General features: G+C 45.6%; 1 protein-coding gene across 1 annotated transcript in view; it reads right to left on the minus strand.

The window, feature by feature from the left end:
- Positions 1 to 404, minus strand: part of COQ8A (coenzyme Q8A) — a 218,060-nt gene extending 217,656 nt beyond the window's left edge. Inside the window, exon 1 of the mRNA XM_033936782.1 lies at positions 271 to 404. The gene's annotated coding sequence lies outside the window, so the exon portion shown is untranslated. The remainder of the gene's footprint in view (positions 1 to 270) is intronic.
- Between the last annotated feature and the right edge of the window lie 5,596 nt (positions 405 to 6,000).

Raw genomic sequence — 6,000 nt, forward strand, 5'->3', positions numbered from 1 at the left:
TGGAAGCCACTGGAAGCTGCACTTTACCCCCTGGAAACCGTCAACGAGTCTGTAAGCTCTTCGGAGCAGGCACCGTGGACAGCGCTGCGGACGCCTTTCGGCGCTTCACAAGTGACAAGTGGTAGCAGTTCAGAACAAATAACGCCCCCCCCCCGGGGGGGACCAGCGACAGCCGCGTTTCCATTTACCCCCGAGGGGGGAGGGGCGGCCTGTCGGCTGCCCGGGGGAGGGGGGGGAACCGTCCGGGGTCAGCGTCGCTCGCGCTCTTACCCTGCACCGGACGCCCAGAGCGATGAGTCCCGGCCGCACGCGCCAGCAGCACCTCTGTTTACCAACTGGGTCGCGGTGCGCGCGCGCTCGCTCCCCTCCCCTGCCCCCGCCGCGCGCCCATTGGCTCGCGCCGCGCTCCTCTCGCCGGCGCTCGGCCGTCCCGCCTTCTGGGCCTCGGCCAATCGGAGACGGGCGTCTGCGCACAGCTCGCCTGCCCTGTGGTTGGTAAACAGCGCGCGCCGGGCTGGGAGGCGTGGCACGTGCGGCCAAGGCCAGTGGGATCCCTTAATGGACGGGCGCAGCTGTCGAGGGGGCAGCCTAGACAACGGAGAGGCGCACGCGGGAAGCCACGCGGCAGAGGCGTGCCACTGCCACCCAATGCTGAGGGACGGCGCGCGCGCATGCGTGCCTTGGCCTTGCTGTGTTAAAGTTAGGGCGTGGTCAAAAGGGCCTATTTACATTCAGCTCTAGAGTGTGCTTAAAGCTACAGCCTTAGGCCCCTGGGGTGGTGGGTTCAAAGCCAGGCTGTGCCTTGTCGCTTAGGGCCACATTTTCAAAATGTTAACGCAGTTTAGCGGCAGATTATCAAAACGGCTTATGGCTGTCTTTACCGCCATTCTCCAAGAGCGGCGACGGCTTTTGGCGACAAAAATCAGCGACTGGTCCGGGGATGCTGGTACAATAACAGCACTTTGTTGTGTGGGCTTTGGCTGTGCCTAATGAAAAAAAATTAAAAAATTACATGAAGAATCCTAAATTGTCATTTTTTTTGTGGGACTAGTGTGAGCGCGTGTATTATGGCCCCCCTCAGCAGCGGGAGAGATGCCCAATCTCTCCAGGTGTCAACCGACTCCCACCCTCTCTCTATGGCTGGCCAGAGGGATGCCTGCTCCCTCCAGTCGGCTGGCTTGCCTCTTCAAAATGGGAGGCTCTGATTGGTCCAGGTTTAAGGCCCCCCTCCTATGGGTTTTGCCTTCCCCTCCCTGCTGCATCCTGGGATGCACCAGGGAGGGGCCAAAGGCTCTGATTGGTCCAGGTTTAAGGCCCCCCTCCTATGGGTTTTGCCTTCCCCTCCCTGTTGCATCCTCGGATGCACCAGGGAGGGGCCAAAGGCTCTGATTGGTCCAGGTTTAAGGCCCCCCTCCTATGGGTTTTGCCTTCCCCTCCCTGCTGCATCCTGCGATGCACCAGGGAGGGACCAAAGGCTCTGATTGGTCCAGGTTTAAGGCCCCCTCCTATGGGTTTTCCTGGATATGTCCTCTTTCCCAGGGGGGGGGCAGCTTTTTTAAATGTTGTTTTGTCCAGGGTCAGGAGCCTGAGAAATAAATGCTTGCTCTGCATCATCACAGAGATGTCTATGCACACAGCAGGCAGCTGACCGCTGCCCAGGAGAGGAGAAAAAAAGAGTCCAGGCCTGCCCTGAAGCTGACAAAAAAAAGGCAAATTCTGTATAGGGGAGTACTCAAAAGTCAGGATGAGACTTGGAACACACTGAAAGAGGCCGTAGGAGCCTCCCTGCCTGAGAAACTCCCTGACCCCCTACTTGTCCTGTTTCTCTGTTTGATTAGATTGTAAGTTCTACTGAACAGGGACTGTCTCTTGAATATTTTAAGGTACAGCGCTGTGTACATCTAGCAGCACTAGAAATTATTCAGCAGTAGTAGTAGAGGGTGAAACTAGAATTGGGGAATAAGAATGGATTGCAGGAAGGGTGATGGAGAGAAGCAAGAAAGAGAAAGAGAAGCAGAAGAAAATGGATTAAGAAAAAATGGAAGGGGTGATAGAGGAGAGAAAAGTAAATAATTTTAATACAAATTAATCCCCGCCCTTTTCCTGCACATGCGTGTGATGTCAGGGAAGGAGACAGGAGGTACATGTGGGGGGCAGAACATGGTGGAGCTGAGGCGGAAAGGGGCAGTGCTAGGTGTCCTCTGTTTTTTTAAAGAGGAAATCTGGTAACCCTAGGTAAACACAAATACAAAACCACCAACTCTGTACTTTGACATAAACACCTTAACGAAGTCAGTGCTTAGAACCAATCAGGTGGTGTTAGATCACAATAAGGTAAAACCCCGAAAGAAAAGTGTCTTCAGTGTTCAATCATTGCACTTTGACCGTTATATTGGTTGAAACTCCAAGTGCTTAAAGATATTAAACAATTCAAAAAACCATCATGTATTCATCTTGGGTGTCTAATTCTTCCAGGTTCTGATGCGTTTTGCCAGTAGGAAAGAACATCAGATCACATTAATTTTGAAGCAACAGGATGTCTGGGGCGGTACTTGGAGAGACCTCCCAGGAAAGAGACTTGGGAGTTATGATCAACAAGTCAATGAAGCCGTTCATGCAATGTGTGGCAGCGGTGAAAAGGGCGAACAGAATGCTAGGAATGATAAAGAAGGGGATCACGAACAGATCGGAGAAGGTTATCATACCGCTATACCAGGCCATGGTGCGCCCTCACCTGGAGTACTGTGTCCAGCACTGGTCACCGTACATGAAGAAGGACATGGTACTACTCGAAAGGGTCCAGAGAAGAGTGACTAAGATGGTTAAGGGGTTGGAGGAGTTGCCATACAGTGAGAAATTAGAGAAACTGGGCCTTATCTCCCTTGAAAAGAGAAGACTGAGAGGAGACATGATCGAAACATTCAAGATAATGAAGGGAATAGACTTGGTAGATAAAGACAGACTGTTCACCCTCTCCAAGGTGGAGAGAACTCTTTGAAGTTAAAAGGGGATAGATTCCGTACAAATGTAAGGAAGTTCTTCTTCTCCCAGAGAATGGTGGAAAACTGGAACGCTCTTCCGGAGGCTGTTATAGGGGAAAACACCCTCCAGTGATTCAAAACAAAGTTAGACAAGTTCCTGCTGAACCGGAACGTACACAAGTAGGGCTGGTTTCAGTTAGGGCACTGGTCTTTGACCTAGGGGTCACCGTGGGAGCAGACTGCTGGACATGATGGACCACTGGTCTGACCCAGTAGCGGCAATTCTTATATTTTCTGAGGAAGCCTGGTCTGGCGAACCGCATCAGAACCTGGAAGAATTAGACACCCAAGATGAGTACATGATAGTTTTTTTGAATCGTTTAATATCTTTAAGCACTTGGAGTTTCAACCAATATAACGGTCAAAGTGCAACGATTGAACATTGAAGACATTTTCTTTCAAGGTTTTACCTCGTTGTGATCTTCTAACACCATCTGATTGGTTCTGAGCACTATTGACATCGTTAAGGTGTTTATGTCAAAGTACAGAGTGTGTGGTTTTGTATCATTCCACGTATCACCCACATGGTTATATTCTATCCCATTTTTGTGTTTGGGAACCCTAGATAGACGCCCCCCTTTCAGACATCTGTGCATGGCTGTAATCATCAGCCCCTAGGATTGCCATCTCAGAAGAAAAACAGGAGAAATACATCTATGTACAGTGTATTCTATGATTATTTTATAGACCATGTCTGATGTTATGACAAACTAAAATTACTTTACAGTTTGAAGTCCTCTCAGTAAGGCCAACACAAAAATTCCTCCACTAGAAAGCTTATGCACAAACCTGTGCAAAAACACACTCAGAATCTTACCATACCACAACACCAACTCCCAGGACTGAAAGAGCCACAACCTTATGCATGAAAAGGCAGCACTGAACATATTCTAGCTGTTATGAATGGTTTCTAAGGCACCCTGAAGTTGAGTTTGATTCCCACAGCAGCTCCTTGTGACCCTGGGAAAGTCACTTTACACTTCATTGCCCCAGGTACAAAATAAGGACCCTGTCTAAAATACACAAACCACTTTGCTTGTGTAAACCACACCAAAAAAGCAGAAGTTCCAAAGCCTTTATCTTAGTGGCAAATTGTCAGGGCTCAAACACAATCAGGAACTCACTTTTCCCAACATTGCTTGAATTACCTTCTTTGCAAACAATTAGACAAACTTCTACAGGGAACAGGACCTTCTGTTATGCCGGTCCATCGATGTGGAACTCTCTGCCTGCTATCATTTCTGGTTTCCCATCATACTTGGGATTCTGTAAAGCCCTAAGGACTTGGCTTTTTAGCAATTATTTTTCCTGATGTAATGGACTTTTGAACACATGATTGTGATTTTATTGTTTTGTTACCAATTAGTGGTAAGTAGTATATAAAGTCATCATATCAAACCAAGCCCTACAATACAAGTTTCAAGTTTTATTGTGTTTAATATACCGACTATCAACATGTATCTGGCTGGTTTACAATGCTAAAAATAAAAATAAAAAGATAAAATAATAATTATATATATATGGGGAGGAGTGAACATTATAAAGACGGTGAACAAGAACTTACATGAATTTGAGGGTAATAAGGGGAAGGAAGGGTGAATAAATACATTATTAAAACAAAATTTAAAAGAAAGGGAGGAAGGGAGAGGATATGACATCAGGGATAGGGTCGCTTCATAAAAGTGGTTGAGATGATTTTACTGGTTTTGGGAAAGGAAGTATTTAGAGATTATGATATGCATCTTGAAAAAGAAATGTTTTTAGTTTGGTCTTGAATTTAATGAGAAGATTTTCATGACGGAGTTGAGGTGCCATGGCGTTCCATAAGGTTGGAGCAACTACAGAGAAGTTAATTTTCCTAGTGTAGTAGAATTCTTTGATGGAAGGAACGGCCAGTAAGTTTTGATCTGATGATCTTAGAGTCCGAGAAGGACAGAGAGGGATAATAAGTTTGTCGAGAAAAGATGGAAGAAAACCAGCATTAAGGTGCGTGATGGGTAACCAATGGGCTTCTTTCAGGAGAAGAGTTACATGATCATATTTCCCTACTTTATGTATGAGTTTGATTGCTGTATTTTGTATGAGCTGCAAACGACGTAATTCTTTTTGTGGGAGTCCATTATATAGGGAATTACAGTAGTCTAGATGGGAGATAACCAGTGAGTGCACAAGGGTTATGATTGCATTAGTTTCAAGGATTGAAGTTAGAGAGCGGATGAGCCTAAGTTTGTAAAAACAAGTTTTTACTACGGAGCTTATCTGGTTGTGGAAGGTTAAGTCTTTGTCTATGGTTACTCTAAGAAGTTTTATTTTGATTCAATTTTACAGAGCAGGATTTAATGAGGATTTTTCCGGTTATTGTTTCGTTGTTCCTGATTGGGAAGAGTATACCACAGGATTTATTGATGTTGAGGGAGAGTTTATTTATTTGGAGCCAATCGCTGATTTTATCAAGTTTATTATTAATTTCTTGTATTTCGTTTGTTTTTGTAGAATCAACAGGGTGAAGTAGTTGAATGTCGTCTGCGTATGCGAAAATTGTAAAGCCAATGGATTGAGCTAGGGTGAGAAGAGGAGAGATAAATATATTAAATAGTAGTGGAGATAGAATAGAACCTTGGGGGACTCCGTACTTTTGAAAAATAGGTGGTGAGGTTTTCTCTTTTGAGTGAACTTTAAAGTTTCGCTCATTAAAGTAAGAGATAAACCATGAGAGCGCTGAACCTGTGATACCGCAGTTCCTAGGACGATCATTAATAATAATAACAGTTGGTTCAGAAGTTTGGGCTTATGCCTAATGATATATTCCCTTATTTGCAGCTGCAACATTATGTACGCACCTTACCACCTGTAACTTTAACTAAGGCCATTTTTGATTCTTTGAAGGAAGCTTATTGTTTGGAGGCACAATCTATGATTCCCTTGAGATTTCACCATAAATTTTTGTTGGAAAAGGCCC

The sequence above is a fragment of the Geotrypetes seraphini genome, chromosome 3, assembly GCF_902459505.1.
Source record: "Geotrypetes seraphini chromosome 3, aGeoSer1.1, whole genome shotgun sequence".
Taxonomy (NCBI): Eukaryota; Metazoa; Chordata; class Amphibia; order Gymnophiona; family Dermophiidae; genus Geotrypetes; species Geotrypetes seraphini.